This window comes from Seriola aureovittata, chromosome 6 (genome assembly GCF_021018895.1).
Source record: "Seriola aureovittata isolate HTS-2021-v1 ecotype China chromosome 6, ASM2101889v1, whole genome shotgun sequence".
Taxonomy (NCBI): Eukaryota; Metazoa; Chordata; class Actinopteri; order Carangiformes; family Carangidae; genus Seriola; species Seriola aureovittata.
In genome coordinates, this window is record NC_079369.1 from 8,008,220 (window position 1) to 8,031,327 (window position 23,108).

General features: G+C 42.1%; 1 long non-coding RNA gene across 1 annotated transcript in view; it reads right to left on the reverse strand.

Moving 5' to 3' along the window:
• Positions 1-1,764: 1,764 nt before the first annotated feature.
• Positions 1,765-23,108, reverse strand: part of LOC130170475 (uncharacterized) — a 41,541-nt gene continuing 20,197 nt past the window's right edge. Inside the window, exons 2-4 of the long non-coding RNA XR_008827999.1 lie at positions 21,094-21,189; positions 2,518-2,599; positions 1,765-1,834 (exon numbers count right to left, since the gene is read on the reverse strand). This is a non-coding gene — a long non-coding RNA (uncharacterized LOC130170475). The remainder of the gene's footprint in view (positions 1,835-2,517; positions 2,600-21,093; positions 21,190-23,108) is intronic.

Sequence of the window (23,108 nt, forward strand, 5' to 3'; positions counted from 1 at the left end):
AGACAGCAGTGTGTCTACCACCAAAACACATAAACCCATCTCAAGAAACTGCAGCCAAACAGCCCCATTGTACTGTAGTCTGCAGACATGTAAAGGTCAAAGCATTCGCCAACAGTAAACACGCACTATTATACATCGTGTTAATGCTGTGTTATTTCTGTAATTGTAATGTCATTAAACACACATAAAAGACCTGATGAAGTCATAAATTACAGTTCTTAAGGAATAAACAGTGACTATTAGAGGCTCACAATCTGTCATTAAACAGACATAAAGGCCATATAAGCCTCATAAGTCACACTGTTTACAGACAGATCATGATGAATGGATCTATTAGAAGTCTGTCTGAGTCAGGTAAGACATTATGCATTAACAAAGCATAGACCAAGCACTCTCTTTTAATGAACCAGGTATAACATTGCATGTTAACTGGCTTTCCAGAAGGGTTTGTGTTTACTTTTATTACTTCTAATGTGAATTTCTATTGTTCTAGTGCTTTCTTAATTGTTATATATATTGATCTGTCCTCAGTTTTTTTGTGAGTTTCCACCGTCGCCACGGTGTTCGGACCTGGGGAACTACAATTTTACAACTGGATTTCATATGTGCACTTCCTCTATTTTATGACAGAATGAGAACATGTGCCCCATATGAAGGTACTGTATATTAATCACTTAGTTCTGCATTGGCCCCACAGAGTCTTTCTCCATGTTTACTGGTTGATACAACACTGGAGGTGTTTGCAAATTACGCATTGATGTGGCTGCTGTGACAGTTCCTTCTGTGAAATACCAAGGTGACCTGATAATTAATATCTGATGATGACAGACATCACTGCAGCTACACCACAGTCCAAATTCTTAATTATCAATCTACAACACACACAATATTGGTACTGCAGTAACCAATACCAATATTAAATATATGAAAACAGCTATGGTGGTATGGGACCAGAATTATTGCTCTCAGTCAAATTAGCCTCTGGAAACTAATGTAATTATTTAGCACTCCAGTGGGCTATAGAGGAGGGGAGAAAGCGGCGGCTATGGGGTGGGGGGGCAGCATGCTCGAGCTGACATGATTTCATGCAGAAAATTTATTCAACTGTCAATATCATTTAGATCTATTCGGGTGAGCACTGGAGGCTGCAAGGAGGGGGGTAACAGATTGCAGCTCAATCATAATGACTTTGTCTTCAATCTTCACTTCTTTGATGCTGGGGCCATGTCTGTATCCACCCAGCATGTATGTATATGCTGTATGTGGGAGGTGGGGATAGAGAGAGAGAGAGTTGGCAGGGAGAAAGCATTAGACACACAAATGATCTTTGATTTGATATGAGTATAAAACAACAACGACAAAACACTGACTTCTTTCTGTGGCAAATATGTTTTGAGTCGTCGGTGTTTGAATTATTTTATATGGTTAGGAAGTGACAAATGTACTTTAATGAATCTATTGTTCATTTTCATGTTCTCGGAAAGCACTTGTCACCACTGACATGACTAAAGGATGGTCAAATCAATCTAACATCTCATCATTTGATCTCTGGTCAGTGTCACTCCCATCATCCCACCCGAGATAACATCCCTCCAGATTTTTTCCACTCCAGCCGCGAACTCTGTTTGAACCCACGCCTTTGCAGAAACAAAGATGTGACATCAGAGAGAAGGGGGGAAAAAAAAGAAAGATTTTTATTCAGAGTGATCAGTGACCAATGACAGTGCAAACACTTACCTTCCTGGACTGTGTTCAAGTTCAAGGCTGGCTATAATGAACAGAGAGAGAGACAAGGATGGACAGAAGATGGAGGGATCCCGGACTCTTACAAAGACTTGGAGAAATAAAATCAAAAAAATGGTGAGAGAGAGAGAGAGAACTTGTCAGTGTACAGACGATAATCAACAAAGCAACCCCTCTGCAAGAGAATGGATCCTATCTATCATTTGCATGTTTAAGCTGCGAGCGTTAAAACCCACAAAGAGATATTTGCATTTACTTTACAGTCATTTGCAAAGGCAATTCAGGAATGACAAGTTCTGGATTTTTCTCGAGGCCGTCACGTCATTAAACTGATGGATTCACATGTCGTGTGTGGTGTCAAAATGCCACTGTTGTGCATTCCACTTTATTTAACTTAAAGTACGTGTTAGTGAGTTATGTAAGGTAGTAATGAACGTGTCTATGTATGTATGTCTGTGTGTGTGTGTGTGTGTGTGTGTGTGTGTGTGTGTGCGCGCATTAGTTTGTTCCCTCGGGCTATGTGAGCGTCCTGACAATTATATCTATCAGTGCGTCCCTGCAGAGTACAAGGAGGGATGCAGGGGAAGAGACTCAGACGTGAAGGAAGAGAGAAAAAAGCAAATGGAGGTTAAGATGAGATACTGTTGAAAAAGTGAACAGTATGAGCCCCAGGCTGCTCTATAAAGAGACAGGACTCTGCATGTTATATGACTATGAGAGTGCACTCTGTTATATTCAACAGAAACACACTTAAACCGTATACCTGCCATTTACCTCTTCTTTCCACATTTGAGAGGAAGACAGATGATGACACCTTTTATGTGTTGACACAAAGCTGCAAGTTCAACCCTGGAGTCTGACAAAAAAAAAAAAAAAAGGTATTCAAGTAATGATGTTAACACAACAAACAACAAAAGCACTATGATAAAATCATGTTTAAATGTTTGCGTTGGACTTATACAGGTAATGACTTCATGTCTACAGATACAATCTATTACTGACAATTAGCGTAAATAAGACCAGAACTGGTGACTGGTGTTTATATCCTGTCAAAGCATCCTGCCTGCAAGTCAACATGCTCAGGTGGTGAGTTCATAGCTACTGTGGAATGCCTTACACACCCATGTAACATACAAATGTGTTTATGTCTGACACATTTCCCGGAAGAGCAGCACATGCACAGCGCATACTCAAAGTATTTTGGTGTCACAGTTGCAATGATATACTATACAGTATATATAAATAAACACATCAAATTTCAGCAAAACTTGTGTCTGAAAAAGATTTGCCAAGAAATCTGTCCAGAAGAGCTGGAGGAACTGGTTATCTGCTGAAAGTTATAAAGTGAACTGAAAATTGCTAAAACTAAATTGAGACTCACGTTTTTTAACTACATTTTGTTCAGTTTTAAGACATTTTTTCTGGGTCAGTTCAACAGTAAACTTAAAAAAGCCACACAAGCCTCTGCGCCCTGAAATAATTTTACTTTCATAAAACTCCAATACATCATCATGTTTCAACCACTTTCTGAGCGGCGTGCCAGCAAAGGGCCGACAGGGGACGGCTAATGACCAAGTGATCTGCCCACAGATGGTAAACTGCCACCCCTCTGATCTTTTGCTAGCTGGGTGCTACACTTCCTGGCCGAATTTCCACTTTTACAGTATCATGTACAAGTGAGTGTTTTTTCCTAGCAAGCGATTCATTGAATTAGCTACCCTTCAGCACTTTGCACATGCAGGCTGTGGAGGTATGACAGAAGTGGTATATTAATGTTATTTTTTTCCCAAAGTCTATGTCATAAACTATTTTGAACTAGTGAGTCTGAATAACATTCACACAGCATAACTTCACCTGCGACCATCGAGCTCGTATCTCCACTTCCAGTTGAAGAATTTATTTATGATTTAATAGCGTGTTAGCATTGCTGGCTACATTAGACAAGGCCTTGTTACTGTGACACATTTTGTCTTTGCTGTCTGTATGTATACATTTTTGTTTTGTTTTTACTCTTGTACAGCATCTGTGTACTTTAAAATACATAATCCCAAAAGAAAGATTTGAATTGTTTTTTCATAAATAATCAAGTTTAGAGTTTTCAGTTAAAATGCTACATTCCCTTCACACTTTATTCACTTTCCATCGCTGTCATTTTGCCAAGCTGTTCTCACACTGCCCTCAACACAAGCCAAATCCACACACTGGCAGTAGTAGTTAATAGTTTGCATTGTAGTTGTAAGGCAAGGTTTTATATTCCAAAAGATGTTCGTAACCTTGACATCAGCAGTGAGTTTGGGGTACAAGAACAATAGCAATAAAGTAATTTGTAGTTCTTTAAAAGCAGAGCGCTGAGAGTGATGCACGAGAGTGAGGAGGTTACATAGCAGCAAGGGATTTTGGGATGCGAAGTGATGTCAGGTGAGGTGAACAACAAACCAAACTCCTAAAAAGTTGCTGTTGTATTTTTGAAAGTATATATTGATGTTGTTAACTGAATTCATGAAATTCGCTGTTTAAATCCCAAGTGCATATTTTGGCACTGAAGAGTGAAAAATTTGTAAATTCCTCGCACTATCAGTTTCTTAGCCATGTCTTCCTTCCCTCTCCTCTACTTCTTCTTTAGTTTCTTTCACTCTTTTGCTCCACAATGTTTTCTTCTCGTATTATTCCACCCACACTAATCCTATTTTATTCAAGACATACTGTATAATATAACACAATATGCAGGACCTTGGCTCAGAGAGTGTTTATAAAGGCCTCCTCATTGGCACCTGATTGGTCTGCACCATCCACCATCTCTCATCCACCTGAGGCCATTGTGCGTGCTGACAGTGGCTGCGTCCAGGCTTGCGTCACTGGAGGGCTGAGAAAGCAGCGTAAATGTCAGAGGAATTAGCTGCCTTGCCGGCGCCCACGGAGCCCGGGCATGACAATGGGTGGGAGTGGAGTGAGGACAGTGGGTACAGTAGCTGTAGAGCGTCCGTAAGCCGTACGAAGCTCCACTGCTCTGAGCTCACCTCTTCTTCTCCCTCCATCTCTCCTTGTTCTTCCTTTCTTTCTATATTTCTTCTCTCTTGCCAACTCATTTCTTCCTTGCTGCTGCCCCCCCCCCCCCCCCCCCCCCGCATGCTCTCCTTCCCTTGCTCTCTTTCTGTATCACTGTCTCGCCCACCTCGCCTCTGCCCGCAAGCAGTTTGGAGCAGATTATAGCCCTGCCACCCCCACTCGTCCATTTACACAAACATTCACTCTGGCGCTGACGCACACACAAGCACACATACAAACACACGTAGAAGCGCACGCAAACACACTTTGAGACTTTGTGTATCTCTGCCACCTACGGTGCCACTACATCATCCTCTCCCAGCGGCACTCAAGCATGAACTTGTTTAGAACATCCTGTCCAGTCCAAATGTGGTCAGACATGTGACAAAATGCCCCTGCAAGCCAAATAACCAAACATACCCATTATCAAAGTCAAACACACACCTCCTCTGACAGTTAAGGTTAAAGAAAGTGATATGAGGGTGAACCGCAATGCAACCGGTGATTAGATGTCCAACAGAATCAAGCCGTTTTCATAATCACATGTTTACTGTGTGTAGTGGTAAAGGAAACCCACAATTACAATCCATAGACTCTTATGTAATTGTGGCTGGACGTTCTGTTGGAGAAAAATGAAGTTTTTTTAGGCCAAAAAAGAACATGTGCTTAAACAGTACTTCATCATAAAGTTACAATCTTTTTTCTTCTTCTTCTTCCTCTCCCTGCACAAACTATAGCTGTGTGTTGCAGTGTAAAATAAAACCTACTGCATGTGTATCATCCTGTTCTGTGTTTTACTGACCTAATGTGACCACCTTTAACATTTAGACTATTTCTTGATGAAGTAATAATAATCATGTCTTTGACTGAGAGGGGGCAGCAGTGGAGAGGCGAGGCTGCCGGGCACCATGGATGATTTTTGGCAAGGGGAGGAGCCTAGTTGCGTGTGTGAGTGTGTGTGTGTATGCACGTGTATATATGTGTGTGTGTGTTTCTGTTCTGCGTGCATGCATGAGCTCCTCTTTGTTCCGTCTGCCATTCTGGCCCCCGTGTAGATAGTGTGTGCTGCACACTGTACGGCTGAATGGGGACTGCGTGGGCCTGACCTGCGATCTCACCGCCCACCACTCACATACACACACAGCCTGGGCAACTGCCTCAGAGTGTGCGTCTATGCCTGTGTGTGTGTGTGTGTGTGTGTGTGTGTGTTCAGGGTAAATACAAATTCATCCCTTCCTTCTTTTTCCTCAATCTCTCTCTTTCCCTCTCTGTGTGAATATGTCTCTCCCTTATTATTAGTGTTTCTACATCCTCCTCAGTGGAGAGCGAGGACTGCAGCTGTCCCTATGACAACCCCAGTGATACTGTCAATCACCAAGACTACCTTATCCTCCTTGGCTTATATTCTATACATGTGGCTTCCTCGGCTTTGACAGGTGTGCAGATGGCACGTCACACAACTATATAGCTCACATCAACAAATGCACGCCACATTACTGCCGCAATGATATTTAGCTATTCATGATGTGAATGTTACTTGTCATTTGCTTTCCACTTTTGATCTTATTTTTGTTATCATTAGAACATGTTATGTATGTTTGCATGTGCAGCGTTAAATGAATAATGATAGATCTATTGGTTGAATAGATTCAGATGAATGGAAGTACAAAACAAAATAAAGAAACAGTTTTCTCACATGTAACTCTGACAGTAACGCTGGTTGTTGATGCATCTAATCCTGTTGAGATGTATGTGTGTTTGCTCCTGTGAGCGAGTGTGTGAGTGTGCGCATCCTGAACTCTACAGTCTGCTGGTAATGAGTGCCCTGAGCGCTCCCTACTACACCTAACTGATCCAGTAATTGCTTTTCCTCCTCTGCATTTATCATCATCTGCCCGGCCTGTCATGTTAGCTGAGCTGAGGTGGACAGAGGAGGGTTTTAGGACTGTGAGGTGGAGGTGGTGGTGGTGGTGTGCCTGTCTGGATGTAGCAAAGTTATCGGTCCACTGCCTCGCGTGGAGGAAACGGGAAGGTGTGGGGACGAAGAGAGGATAGAGGCAGAGCGCACAGGGGTAGTGATGTAGTGGTTAATATAAACTATGACCTCCAGCCAGTCATCATCACAAGGCAAATAACCAATAATTACATTTTCATAAAAGCATTGCGTTTTTCTTCCTATCCTATCCATTTTAAAAGCACATATACTTCAAATGACATCAGTTCGAAACCAGCTTTATTGATGTATGCTAAAAAACATACACAAGAAAGATTTATGTCAAGCTAAAAAGGAAGGTAGTTTGAGGTAGGTACAATAGTCAACATGCACCCACAAATGCATATAGAGCTTATACACACACACACACACACACACACACAGACTGCCCAGAAGATTTAAACAAATAGCCTCCTTTTTGCTCAGCCTGCAAATGAGGTGTGTGTGTGTGTGTCTGTGAGAAAGTGGGACCATACTGTATATGTGGGGGAGGGCATGCTGCTGCTGCTGCTGCTGCTGCTAGTGGGGATTTGATGCTGATGAGGTCTGTAATGGGAGTGAACAGGGAGCGTGAGGGGAATAGATTGGGACTTCATTGGCAGGCCCACTCTCCCTTTGCACTGCAGTATGCTTGCCTATTTATTCCCCCATTTCAATGCGCCTTTGCTGTGACCTTTCTCCAGCCAATGACGGTAAAATCACATTGCCACTAGAGAGCTACACATCAGCTACTGAGCACCCCTATATGATTTCCTCATTTATTTTTTCCCTATCGCTCCCCACAGACCGGAGCAGTGCAGTGCTTCAGACTGAAATTAATTGTACCTATGCCTTCATGTAAATGATCACAGCTTTGACTATGTAAATTCAGGGGCAGAGAGAATGAGGCGCAGTCAGAGGAGGAGGGTGATTAAGAGGAGACATCAATTCAAGATTCATCCATGTATATGCTGCTGATGCTTTATACACAACAGGCAGCGAAACGTGGTAATTAATAATTCAAACACATGCAGATATGTAATTGGTGTCACATAAAAATTGGTCTTAATGTTTTGTGTGTAATCGATGCATGACATGATGCTCACAATTTTCTGACTGATAGATTAAGATACATTTAAAAGAAACGTATTGTGGAAATGATTAATAGATACCAAAAATACATTTTGATCCCACTGTGTAACCAAAAGCCTGATTTAACTTGTGTCAAAAAATAATATAGAACATGAATAAAAACACATCTGTGAGCCACACTGTTTTACTGGCTGACTTGTTTTCAGTCCCACATCCACTGCTGAAAATTACTCTCCAACAAATACACACTGATCACAAACATTTGCTATGAACTACAGTGGCCCTCCCATTTTCTTAAATTGAAGTATATATTTGTGACCTGTTGTAAAAGGGGAAGTGCTTAGATTTTTACACATCTAAGTCCGTTTATAGGTGTTTTTGTGATATAGTGACATTTAGTGACGTCACATGAGTCAGCGTTGTTTGGGGTGGAAGACTGCAAGTTTGAAGTTTGCTTGAGGCCTGCGGTTCGAGGCAACATTAGCTACTAGTAGCATAACACACCTGATTCTCTGATGAAACTGTTGGGGTGAATTGCATTGTGGGTAAGGTAGGCAACAGGGTTTAAAAAGGTAGAAAAAAAGATCTCTGGATTTGCTGCATTTTCATTTTTCTTTTTGTAAATGTCAGTGATGAGTGTGAAAGTGTAACAGGAGTGCAAAGCTAAACTGTTGGAGTACTCTTAAAGATTTATCTCTTAGCTAGGAACAAATGGGCTCATGGCTCAGTCCCACCGAAAAACTGGAGAAGTCGGAAACATGTTGGTCCTATCGTTGGATTGTTGATAGCAATAAAAATACAGAATATTGCCTGCCATAAAACTGTTTTTCCTCTTAGCTTCAGCAAAACTGAAATTGTGGTTTTCATCCAAATAGCAGCAGTAAGGTAACATGAATTCACTGACACTGAAAACCAGTCTGTGTTTCTACAGCGTTGTCATGAACAACAGAGAACAGCGTACATAACAGTGTTGTGAAGTCGAACATGAGTGTGTGTGTGCACAGCTAGCACAAATGTAGTAAAACCAAAGGCAATGTTCTGTAATAGGCAATAGTCCAGATGGTGAAAAAAGACCAAAAAACAAAACATGCTGCCCGGCATGATGGCCTCAAACAAAAAGAACACATTCAGCCAAAAAAACAGATGGAAAACACTCCCTCTGTCTCTTCTCCTCCCTCATCCTCTTTCCTCCTGTCTCTCCTCCCCTCTTCCTAAGCCCTCACACACACACACACTCACAGGAAAACACACACACACACACAGGAAAACACACACACACACACACACACACACACACACACACACACACACACACACACACACACACACACACACACACACACACACCACCATCTTCCCTTTCCCCTTTTCCCCACAAATCCATCCTCCCATGTGATTCTGAGGAGCAGATGCAGGCAGCACAGCAGAAATAGAAAAGGGTTAAGCAGTGTTCACTGATGAAGCAGGCAGAAAGAAAAGGCAGGAAGCTCGAGATGACGCTAAAAATAAATGAATCCTTGGGTGAGAGAGAAATGCTCAAAGGGCCTAAAATAGCTGGTCAAACAAAGGCATGAATAAACAAGAATGAGTGTGAGTTTTTTTTTTTTTTTTTTTCAAGAGGAAGCCCCTCTCTCTCTCTCTCTCTCTCTTGCTCTGTGCGTGTGTGTGCGCGCTCTCTCACACAACGACTCCCTGGTTGCTAGGTTACGACACTTGTGGCCATCATCCACAGACTAAAGGTGCTTTTTGCATTCTCAGAAAGGCAGCCTTCTTTTTCATCCATCATTTGAAATTTAAAAGAGCAGAAATGGAAACACATGCATTGTCAATTAGGGGAACACCAGGCGCAGTATGAGGGACATCCTACAGATCAATTTGTACAAAGACGGTCTGTATTTCAGATGTGCCATGGAAACAGAGACGACTCTAAATTACCTCAACTAACAGCCGGAGCAGGAGGAATTGAAGGGAAGTGGAAAAACGCAAATCCTGTTTGTGTGTTCATGTGTGTCTGTTTATTTATACTGAATATCAATGCCAATTCGGACCTGCTGTCCATCACTGAGGCAACACAAAGTTTAACAATACCTTATTAGCAGTTGTATATTTGCATTTTCTATTAAATGAGGAGACATTTTGCTTCAAAAAGTTACTGTTTGAAGCAAATGTCTCCTCAACCTAAAAACATAAAGACCCATGTATTCGTTCTTTGGCACAAAATGGCAACGTATTTTACAGTTATCTAAGGGAAGAGATAATTATGTGAAATTAGGTGAAATGAAGACTGACTTATATATTATTTAAACTTTTGTGGGACATAATTGCCTCTTAAAATCTCTCTTGCCAAAATGTCACTATTCACCTCTATACACAGATGTTTCAGAGGCATAAATCCTCCCGTATCTAACACAGATTGGAAATATCCTCATAGGGCAAAGCCTTTGTGTATCATACTGAATACAAAGTAGAAACTGCAGGTCATTTCCTACTACATTTTATTAAAGTATCAGTGACAACTGTGTAAACATTTCTCATAACTCCTAACACCCTCTACCATTCAGCCATTCCCTGTGCAAGATTATGAATATAGTACAATTAATAATAAAACAGTTGCTCTCTTCTAGTGGACTCATAATTGCATATATTCATAATTAAAACAACAGAGAACAAAAGTAACACAAGTTCCCCTTATTTCACAGATTTTTTGATTCCTTTTGTTGCAAAATCAATACACTAGGAAGTTAATAATATATTCTCATTCACATAATGAGTTTATAACCTAAACTATGTTAAGGCCATTATTTCAAATGGCGCAGAACCACAATCATAACATCTCTTTCTCTTAAAACATATTATTCAGTAAGTGAGTCATTATTTTTGAGTTATTTGCAATCACATAAGTGTGTTCCATGAGTCCCCAGTGTTGCAAGTGCACAGAAATGCACACAAAGGCACGATGAAAAACGTACACACACCCTTGCCCATTAGGGACTCAAGTTCAAACAAGTCTACACCACAGGGCAGGGCCCATATTTCATCAGGGAGGGGGGTCAGAGTTGAAGCCCCAAGGACATGCCGTTTCCTCTCCCTAGTAGGGTTCCAGAGGGGTAGGCGGACATTGTTTACTGGACAACGAGTCTCCATGGTCTCCCTCTGGATAGGAGGGAGTTGGCTCTCTTTTAGAGCTCGGCCAGTCAAGGTGATTTAAACCACCTAAAGCCGCGGCATTATGGACCAGGCCTGGCTCCCCATTCCTCCAGTTCCTGTCTTTCATTCGTTCCCCAGTAAAAAGATCACAGTCCTTGTGTTTCAGTGTTTTCAGGAGGTTGTTATTGTGTCCTTGGGAGCTGATTTACAGGGTAACCTTGTGTGCTGGGAGCTACTTTCATAGGTTTTCTTCTTCTGTCTTTAATTGTGGGCTGCAGTATGGTAGCTCTGAGGTGCAAAACACAACATTTCAGAAAACACATGAACATACACACACACAAAAAGACATAACTAGGAGAGATATGTACTCTGCAATATTTTTTTGCAATGTAGGAAGTATTCTAGGCCTGTAAGTAGTGAGGTAAAAAGAATAATTTGAAGGTTGAGATGGTAGATGGGTGTGTAGCAAGTGCAATTAACATTTGCCTTTTCATCAGCTGTAACCCTGATTTTCCCCCAACCTTAACCATTTGCCTTCCCTAACACCGTATCTGGTGATATTGTACAAGAAATTGTTGGCAAAACACAACAGTGAATGCAAACTGGGGTTGTGATTGGGCAAAGTAGTTCCCAAACAATGTTTCTCAATGCAATCTTTTCCCCTTGAAATTCTGGTAACTTGTTTAAATTACATTATATACAGAATGTGGAACTTTTTGACCATCACAATCAGCTTTTCCTCCATTTTGTTTGAAGAACTTAGCTGAGCTGCTTCCCCAAGGGAATCAAAGTGTTTGGTTGTCTTTGGGTTGGATCTTTCTCAGCTTCCCCACATCACACAACTGGGACACTTTTGAGTCTTGAGTTTGGGCAGTGCCAAGATAATATCTCAATATTCAGTTCCCTATGAATGGCGTCCTCATGTATGTGTGAATAGGGTTTATGTGATGCCCTATGGAGGAAAATAAAATATCTCCACCTTGTTTTAGTACATTTACTGTTTAAAAATTGGATATTGAGTATTGATGCATTTTCAGGAATTTCTGTTTCTTCAGGTTTGTATATTTGATTTGTGAAATGTGGTTGTGTTTCCACACATCGAGGCTACCATAGGGCTGTGAGACCAACACACACACACACACACTCACATACTGGACTCACTTCTTTTGGGGAGAGCTTTGCCGCTGGCGAGCAGGCAGTAAGGCAGGAGATGAAATGTCTTATTAGGGAGCGAATGGGAAACAGGCGGGCCTGAGCTGAGCCAGGTCCTCTATTAACCTGTCCTTCCAGGGGAGAGGCTCGTAAACAAGGCCGTGATGGCAGGAAGGGCTGGGGGAACCGGGAAGGAGGTGGAGGGAGACAAGGGAGGTAAGCGGAGGCCTTCATGAAAGATGGAGAGGGTATGGGGGGGGGGGGGGGGGGGGGGGCACCTCAGGGACAGCACTTGTCCGTTCAAAGGAAGAGGAGAGAGCATTGATCTGTGTGATGCCTCTGATGTAGAGGACATGAACACAAAAAGGGACTAACGCATAGACGCTCTGGATGACAAGCTGTCATATTCTTTTAAGTCCCCACATTGGGAGATGTATTGTTTGTGGGAGTGAAGATGAATCTATCCCATTAGCCTGTGGCTAGGACTTTTTAGGGCCAATAAAAATCACTTGAGCAAACCTGTGATTGATTTCAAGCAAGTGGAAGTGGCAGCTTGGTAGTTCTTTCCATCTATTGCTCAGCGTAATTCTTCCAACTCTGATTTCTTCTTCTCTAATGTGTCACCACACACTCATATACACACATCCATTTCTCCAAAATGCACTGTAGCCTCAAGGAACTGGGTTAATTTAGGGCACAGACAAAGAAGGAGGACATTTTAGTCTACATGGTTTGACTTGACAGACAACGGCAAAAACAAACACACACTAAACAAACAGGCTGCTCAATGCTAACCGAGGCTTTTGTTTCTTTTGTGGTAGTTTTTCAGATGAATAGAACAAACATGGCAGAGGCCAGAGATTTGGATGGAATGGATATACAGCGAGCCTGGAGAAAAATTAGGACATTGATGGAGATGAGGAGCAAAATGGAAAACAAAGGTCCTCTCCTCTCCTCTCCTCTCCTCTCTCCTCTCGCCCCCGCAGCCTCCTGAGCACAGCTGTCTACATGGCTGGGCTGTTTTCACTGACAGGCTGTGAGAGCCATGAAACAGGAGGGCACCAGGGACCCGGGCCACCTCGACAACATGCGCCCCCACAATCTGCTGTTCACAGTGTACCCCAACCCTCCCTCCCTCTCTCTTTCTCTCTCTCTCGCTCTACACTAACAATCTCCTTCACTATTTCAAATATTTCATCCCTCAGGCTCTCTCTCTTTCCCTCCTGCACAATATTTTTTTTTTCGCAGTGTCTCGTCTCGGTTCTATCAGATTTTCTGTTTGTGCCTGTCATTTTCTCTCCCTAATACTCCCTCCTTCTTTTTGCCCTCCAGTGGCCCTCTCATACTGTCACATCTGCATGTTTTTGCTGCTTGGCTGTCATGTCCCGTGTTTTTGCCTCAGCCACACATCATTTCTCACAAACAGCAGGATGAAAGAAGGGAGGGGGAGAATGAAACGGAGAAAACAGAAAGTCCAGGCTGATTTGGAGGAGGTTAAGAAAGCATGTGGAATAAAAGGGAGGCAGGGTGAATAAACCAACAACAAACAATTTCTTATTTTGACTGGCTGCACAGCGCAATTGCAAGGCTGCCTGGGATTTAATAAGCACTTCTATGGCATTAGGAGTCTGCTTGTTTTCCTTGGTGCCGAGGCAGAGGCACTGCGTGGTTTCCCCCATTTTCAGCTCCAGACGGAGGCAGAAGAGAACACGGCCAAGGGCTATGGGAGGAGAGTCCCTCTCTGTCTCTATTTTTCTCTCTCTCTCTCTCTCTCTCTCTGTCTTCCCTGGCTGGGTGGAGCTTAACTGGGGTGCTTAGCCGGAGGGTAAGTGCAGGAGCTGAGGTAGTGATGGGGACAAGCTCCCCTGGAAAGCCCTGGAGGGACACAGATTCTTTGCAGTAAATAAACAGCCCACTCTCCCTGCATGGAGCAACTCCTGCCTTTATGCATCTCAAACCCTCAAGCTTCACATCACTGTCGTCCCCCCCCCCCCCTTCTCTCTTTCACTGTCCCTTTTTCTCATATACTTTTTTTTCTCACCCCCCACTCTCTGTCACGCCACACTCACACAAACATTTTCACCCCCCCACCACCACCCCCACGCACACAACAACTCACCAAAACACCCTCCTAACACATCAGATCACAGAGGACAAAAATGTGATCTTTGTAATTCCATTTTTTCCCCCTTCCCGGCCCACACCATTGTGAAGTTGTTTTCTTTTTTTTGCTTTTCTTTTTCTAAGAGAGACAAACAACAATGAACAATGTGGGATCTGTCGCATTCTTCCCATGGGAGAAGACTTCTAACGGCATCTTCTATTAGGGATGGAGAGGAAAGAAGAGAAGAAAAGAAGAACACCCCCACTGTGCAAACAAAATCAAAGCAAGAACCATAACTCAGAGCTTAACAGCACTGCGGTATCAGTTTTGCTTAGTATTTATTCTATGTGAAATCATTCTGTATCCAGTAACCATAAAAAAATTATATTTTTTTTGCAAAACAGCACATCAGCATAGACTATAATATAAGCCTATGATCGTGTGTCAGTGTGTGTGTTTGGATATCTAAAAATCTAAATAGATTCAATATGATTCGGCAAAGCAGCCAAACAATCAACTTTTTTTGCTTCATAAAATATTTCTCATTTTGATGCATCACTGTCTGTTGTTTTGAAGGGTTTATTCTCCCTCAGCCCCCTGGCTTGTCCTTCAAAACACGTCTAAATCAGACCACATGTGACAAGTCATCAAGTGCAGCAGCATGAAGATGAGTTCAGATTCAAGGTCAAAGATGGATTTCTCATGTATTACGTGAGATGCCTCACTTTCACCCCATACAAATCACACATCTGATTAGCTTTCTGCACAGTCCGCCCACGTACGCAGCATGCAGCATATACGCTGCACACACGCTGTATGTTTCTAGCGGATGCCTTGACTGCCACATGCGATACGGCCTCTGATTCACAGGGGCCCTTTGCTGCTCCTCCTCTCTGCTTCAGACCTGTCACTGCTTGACTCTCGCTGCACAGCACAGTGGGACTGACCCACTTCTTACACTGGTGGGCCCAAGTGACGGCCCCCAGGAGAGCCAGAGCACACACAGACACACACACACACACACACCCAAACATAACACATCACATTATACATGACTGCATACATACAATCACATACGCTGATGAATAAAACATGACATTATTGGTATCTAATAATTTCATCAATGAACCGTAGCATCTACAGCTCCTCTGGATCATCCTTAGCACAGCAACTGAAAACACTGCACGTAACAGGGATTAATACACAGGAGGAAAAAAAAGCAAGAGGTCAGATGAGAGAATAATTCTAGTTTAGTACAACCTGGGTCTTATTTTCATAGTTTCAGCTGTCATTCCTAATAATAGCATTGTACTAACCAAATTAATTGCTGAGATCTGGGAACACACACAACATTGCTGAAATTAAGTCATAATGGGCAAGAAGCACAAAGAGATAAAATTACCCAGGCTTTAAACAAACTCCCAGGTTAGCCAGACTTATTTGGAAGAGACAACAAAGGCAAAAGTAAAATGATTATCCAAACTGATCCACTGTAAACATCCATCACAGTTTACAGAGAAAATCCTGGTTCAGCTTTGTGACCTAATGTACTTGATGTATTTTTGTGCGAGGGGTGTCATATTTTTCAAAACTTTGAGTTAGATCAAATTAAAAACTAACAAATGATTCATTCGAAAGAATTCTAAAAATATGTGGCCTAATCAAAAACTATTCTGGTGCCTCATTCCTCATTAGCATGAGTGAGTAAGCTAAAGTTACTGTGAGATAGTTTCATTTTACAAAGTCAAGAAACACCCTAACTGTTACTTATTATGATTTTTTTCCATCTGTGGTTATAAATTCAAAAATGTTTCCTCAGATTTATTCTCTGGTGTCATGATTATCCTATAACATAGCTTGCTAATGAGATGTGCTTTCACCCCATACTGATGGGTCATTACAGATTCAATATTTACTTTTTTTATCCACATTTGAATATATGAACTCATGAAAATCTGCACCTATAGAGTACAGCCACTGAGCTATTAATCCGCATGTGTTCGTGTGTATGGAGGACATACCGTATTGCTGCTGGATGAGACAGTGCCGTACAGGACAACAGAAGATAGGACAGGACTAGTCCCGCAAAGCAGGACCTCCATTACGTCGAGCTCATGGAGTACACAAGAGAATCTTGGTGGAAAATAAAGGTAATGAGATTTTTTTTCAGCCAGGAGAGACAGAAGTCATCCATCTCTGGAAATAGCACCTGTGAGTATAAACAAATTCTCCATTGAGTAGTTAAAATTTGTTCAAATTATAATGATAACCCACTGTGTCCTCATCTTTTTGTGTTTGAATTACTCCACACATTCATTACCTTAATGAGACAGAGGTCTGGCTGTGTGAGATTAAGACAGAACTGGAGACAAACTACTTCCTGCTCAGCATCAGACTGCAGTTTCATCTGGTCTATCACATCTCTTACTCCCATACAAAGACCAAAGACATGGCGGCACACAATATTAATGCATGCACACGTGTACCCTGACCTGCAGGCATGCATGGGAAGCTCCAAGGTTGCCTCCAGCTATCATGCATGTGAAGGCACTGATATCTGGACAGGATCTTTGATGTCAAAATGATGAGAGCATTCTTAGAGCATATAAGAACACAAAGGCAGCGGTCCAGGGTCAGATCTACACAGGAGGATATCTGAGTCTTACAGTCCCCTCTGGTTTAACTTATTCATCAGATGCGTGTACTAAGAATACAAATTGACATGAATAGTGATTCAAAAAAAGAATAGTGTTGTGAGCATGTGTGCTGCAGTACAATGCAGATTTCTGGATCAAAAGAAATATACATATGGCATACACATGGTAGTGTCTGCCACAAGTTATTCTGGCTCACTAGCATACAGGCAGCATCAGATCTCCCTTTTTCTTATATGTATGTGTGTATATACGACAATCAGATCTCAACCCAGTTGAACACCTATGGGAGATTTTGGACCGACATATTAGACTGATGTGTTAGACCACCACCACCAGTGCCAAAAACCAAATGAGAGAATATCTTTTGGAAGAATGATGTTCATCCCACCAGTAGAGTCAAGAGACTTGAGTCAATGCCAAGAAGCACACCCTAATGTTATCATAAAGTCAATAGTTTAAAACTAGCTAGTAGTTATGGTAGTAACTCAGGAACGAAGTATGTCTGTGAAGCATGGGAGGGTTAAAGCATTTCATTAATGTTTTTCTTAGTGCAGACTTTCTCCTAATAGTTTCAGGGTTACACGTTGCCACGGCTGGCGTCATTTTTCAGACTCTATTAATTCAAAATTCACTGTTAGAAAAATAGCATAACATGAGCATCATGTGGCCTTGAAGACCATGAAAACGCAAAAATAACAGCGATAATATCCAAGAATAATTAGTGCTTTGGTAGGAAACATGGCATGCTGTGTGTGTGCATGTACTGTATGAAAGCAGGATAGCAGGCTGAGAAGAAGGAGAAATTGAGATGCTCAGGGAGAGGTCACAACAAAAACACACTGACTGGTCGACCGGCAGCACACCCTGCCTGTCAAAATAGAACTCCCTGCAGTTTTGCTCAGCGTGACATCATTAGTATGTGGAAGTGAAACCCCACTGTTCTTGAGTTTTGTGAGTGAAGGCTACTACTGCAGCTCAGCATGATGGGCTGAGCAGCGAGTTCATGACAGACATGAACACTTCCAGTATATGACACCATATACTATGTAGTTCCTATATGAGCTTTGCAGCGCAAACACGCAGGAAGGCTTGTATGGGTCAAACAACAAAGACAGGAGTGAGAGAGCAGAAGGAGCTGAGGAGTGGGAGGAATGGAGGATGCAGGAAATGGAGTGAGAAACACAGGGCATTGCTAAAACAATAATGACTTCCACTAATTGTGTTTCCTATGGCCAATGTGAGTGTGGTGACATTTCAGTTCTGTGTTTGTCGGTCAAAGGATGAGCTAATTAATATGGTAATTTAGCCCCAACGCCTCCAGTGACAGCCACACCCCCTCGTTAGCAGCCACAAGGACAAGGGTTGGATGCTCCAGGAGCGAGAGAGGGAGACAGAGACAGAAACAGAGAGAGAGCATTTTTTCCTGGCTTTGCCTTCTCAGCAGCCCCGGAGTCACACGCCTCTGTCTCTGTAACGGGAACAAGTGATTATTTCTGAAAAATGGGGAACTTTGTCAAAACGTGTCCCACCCACACATTATCTCTCTCCGTCTCTCTCTCTCTCTCTCTCTCTCTCTCTCTCTCTCTGTCTCTGCCTGGTTTCTCTCACACACTCATACACACAAAGACAAGCTCTCCCTCTCTCTTGCTCTCTCTCTCTCTCTATCTTTCTCTCTCTCACACACACACACACACACACACACACACACACACACACACACACACACACACAAGCCAAGGGCGACTCTGCCTGTGGAGATGCAAGTGGCATTCGCCATCTTTCTGCAAGCAGATCAGATGACAGTGATGAAGGATAAGAGATTAAAAACTTCAACTAAGGCTTGTTTACATCTAAAAGACTTCACAACTTCACAAAGCGAGACATATGGCTTAGCTGCACCGCACCTGCTGCGGAATATATATATATATGTTGGAAGAAGTACTCTGATCATTTATTTAAAGATAAAGTAGCGTACTGATACTACAAAATAAAGATACTGTATTACAAGTTTCAGTCCTTTATTAAAAATCCTGCTTTGGTAAAAGTATTATAACCAAATGTATGTGTTAATGCACAAGTAGAATTTTTTTAATATTTTTTGGGGCATTTTTGCCTGCATTGTGATATTCCCTGTGAGAGAGAGACAGGAAAGTCAGGGAGAGAGAGGGGATGACCTCTGCAGTTAGAAATAAGCCTATGTAGTACGCGCTCGAACAGGTGAGCGCTGCACAAGTAGCATTTTACTGTTGTATCTGTTCAAGGTCGGATGAGTTTTATCTACTTAATTTACAATAAGGTAATTTAATCTAGTGGTTCCGAACCCCACGGGTCTGGCCCGCTCCAAAGGGTCATAATATAAATCTGAAAGGCTGTGAGATGATTAATAAGTGAAAAATTGCAGAGGAAATGTGTTCTTTTTTCTATTCTCTAATCTCTGTTTTTGTGAAATACTGGATAATCTTATCTGCTTGACTCTTGAGCAATTACATAAAAGTAGAAGTATAAAGTGGCATCAAATGGAAATACTGAGTAAAGCACATGAAAATTATACTTAAGTACAGTACTTGAGTAAATGTTCTTGGTTACTTATCAACCCTGTAATACAGATACATATAACAAGTCATTGCTGTGGTTTGGAAAAAAAAAATTTAATTAATTAGCTTGTTCCACAACATTAGGCAAACAGTTGTCAGAGGGAGAGTGACTGCACATATTTTCTGAGATGATTGAGCTACCACTGTCCCCCGCCTGATTTCTTCTTTGTAAGCTTTAATACAGGGGAGCGGGAGCCTGAGTGCTGCCAAAAAACACTCAAGCACTCGCTAATGCAAACAAAAGGAGACAGCCCAGCACTAGAAATTTGAGGAAGCGCATAAATGTTTGCATGTATACGTTCCAAACAAACCTAATTGTAATGCGGTTTGTCAATTTAGAAATGTTATCTAAATGTCACCTGAGGGAAAAGTTTGTTTTGGAAATTCGTCAAACTATTGTAGTCCAAAATGAGTGTTTCATAGCCAGATAGTTTTCCACAGTGATTTTTTTTTTTTTTTTTTTTTTTTTTTTAAACACAGATGTGTTTATGTTTCTGATTCCTTCCATATTAGTTTCTCTCTTGCGTCCCTATCTCTCCTAAGTGTGGAGAGTTTTATTATTTTTGTGGTTGGAAAACTAACAATAATTCTTTTCTTAACATTCTCAGTGACTTGTAGCTTGTAAATTACTTTAAGCGTCTATGTTTTGATGTTAACAATGGATCATGTGACTACTTTTATGTGAGAGGGGTCACTCAGTGTTGAATTCACAAATAATTATTCCAAGACGCTGCAGTTCCCCCTCAGCTCTCTGGAGCTCTTTTAGCATCTTTCAGCTCATTTGTTTTGGTTTTACGGCCCGAAACTTTACTGTTGTGGTTCATTCTCACTGCACTCATCTCAGTTTTCACACCACAGCAGGCAAATATATATTGAATATTGGACTTGACACACCAAATGAACACAAACACGACCCCATATGAATGATAATGTTGCTCTGTATCTACTGTATTAATAGGGAAGTTTGCTAGGAAGTTTTCCATATCATCTTAAACATGATAATATGTCAGTTTTGCTTTTACACCATGTTTCTCCAGCCCCAAAAAACACGACATGACATTCTTGTAAATAAGGAAATCTTAGCTGTCTACACAAAGGAAAGCAAAATTTATCCTTTATTGAAATAAAGATTTGTGAACTTATACTTTTTATCTCGCAAGCTAACACACTTTTCTTTTGGAAATTGTAATTTGAGCACTGAGAGGAAACCAGAGTGCCGTAAAGCGGAAATGCTCCTAAGCTGAAGAATAAAGTCTTACAGATAAAAACAAGGACTGTGGTGTTAATGAGCAAACCCCTTCTTCTACCACCCACCACATTATTTCTTTTTACCTCCCTGCAGAACATACCCAATACAAAATATCACACACACACACACACACACACACACACACACACACACACACACACACACACACACACACACACACACACACACATTGCCTGGCTCATTAATTAAAAGCACAAACAATTTACAGAAGCCAGCTCCTCCAGCTTCCAGAGGTAAGGGCATTTTTTTCTCTCCATTTACGGAGGAATGTTTGGGAGAGCTGAGCCTTCTTGTTAATGTAAATAATTTACCTTTACCTTTATCCTGATGGAATCTTAATTGTGCCTCTCCAGCTCGCCTTGCAGCAATTCATCAATGTCCTCCTTGACCAGAAAAAGATGCTCTGCCTGTCGCTGGGAGAGGAAGAGAAAAGAGATCTAGCACTTTGAAACAAAGTAAGAGGGCATACAGACAATGGGAAGCACACACGCATGCAAAACAAACACACACACTGGTGTAGATTAATGACAACTCTCCACCAATTAAATGAGTGTTTGTTGTTTTCATCTGATGCTGCTGGTTATCCATTGTCTCTGGATATCGATCTATATTTCAATGGAGCAAATACAACAGAGAACAATAAGAGCATTACGGGCTGGGGCCATGTTAGTCCAAGAACCTTTGGAGTGTTATTGGCGAATCCATTCATTCCAGCGCAAGGTATTCATTATACTGTGAGACTGATAAATGCAAAGATGAGCTGGATGCACATATGGGCCTGGAAGCCATTCAGAGGGCAAGATACTGACTGTATGTGTGTGTGTGTGTGTCGGTTTATATGAGTGTGTGCAAGGGGAGGACCAGAGCAGTGGAGGAGAGGAGGTGTCGACTCTTTATTTTTCATTCTTGGCATATCATCCTTGGAGGGCCTCGGTGGTGCAGTAAAAAGCCATGCATCTCAGTCACGTGACGCGCACAGTGTAATTGCTAGCCTCTCGGCTCAAAATGAAAGCAGCATTCGGCCATTTCTCAACAGGGCTAAAAACGAGACCACAAAAACCCACCACTTCCCTTAGCGAGAAATGTCCCTGCACTCCCACAGCCTGCGCTCTTTACCAGAAGCAGCAGCAGCAGCTGACAAGGTAACAGTGGCTGTGTGTGTGCGTGCGAGTGCGTGTGTGTGTATATGTGTGTATGTACACAGGCAGGGCCTACGCTGGTCTCTGCTGATTTATCTGTGCTTAATTATGTTGCTCTGCAGAGTCACAAGCCAATTATTTGCCCTTTCAAAGCTTTAGAACATACTCAGGAGGAGAAGTACAATAGAGGCATATTTTTAGCTCAGCTGAAGCACAGAGATGTGCTGCTATCACAGGTACATTTTTGGCCTTTGTGAGAGCACAAGTGTACCTTTTTTATAAATATGACTCATTGGGCACAAAATGAGAACAGTCCTAGTGACAGAAATTAAAACCAAAAAAATGAGCAATTCTGCTCAAGAGAGGATCTAAACTACCAGCTTCCACTAATTACCCTTACAGCTTTGAATTTGAAAGTATAAAAGCACATGCTGCGATAACCTCACTGAAGGAAAGAAATATGAATAGAAGAGAGACAGACACATGAGAGAAATATTAGTGTGACAATAAACCAATGAGGTGAGAGGTCAATTGTGTTTGTGCACGTGTATTTGAGAGGGAAGCAAGTGTGCGTCTGGGGGACAGGTGACATAGTGTGTATCTGTGTGTGTGTGTGTGTGCGTGTGTGTCCTGGTGATGAAGGGTCAGCTGAGGGTCACAGTGATCCAGTTACACTCACCTCTCCTCTCCATTGATCCCTCTGATTCCTCCGATACACTGCTGTTTCTATATTGACATCTAACCGTACAGACGAATGCTAGAAGGCATACGGACTTTCAGTGTCTGAGCTCTTTATTAAGCCATGCGAGAGACGCTAATGACCAGGATAGCTTCCAGCAAGCCTGCGTGCTGTTCTCCTCCACCAATGTTGACCTCTGTTCTGATCTCGGTGGTGTACAATCGCTCACGGCTATGATGTCATCAAGAGCTTGTCTGTCTTTTCAGTTTTTTAAATCTTTTTTATCAATACTCACCTCTGTCCGTCTCTAATTTGTCTTTTCTTCTCCTTTTCATTCCCACTATAGTTTCCATTTCCCTAACTGTCTCTTCCCCTCCTCCCTCCTTTCCTGTTTTACCCCACCCTGCACACCTGCTCTGGGACCCAGCCCTGTGCCTCCGAGCCCGGGCAGGGTAGAGAACAGACGGCCCCTGTGTTTTCTAATAATCATCACATACCTCGCATGCCTGCTCTT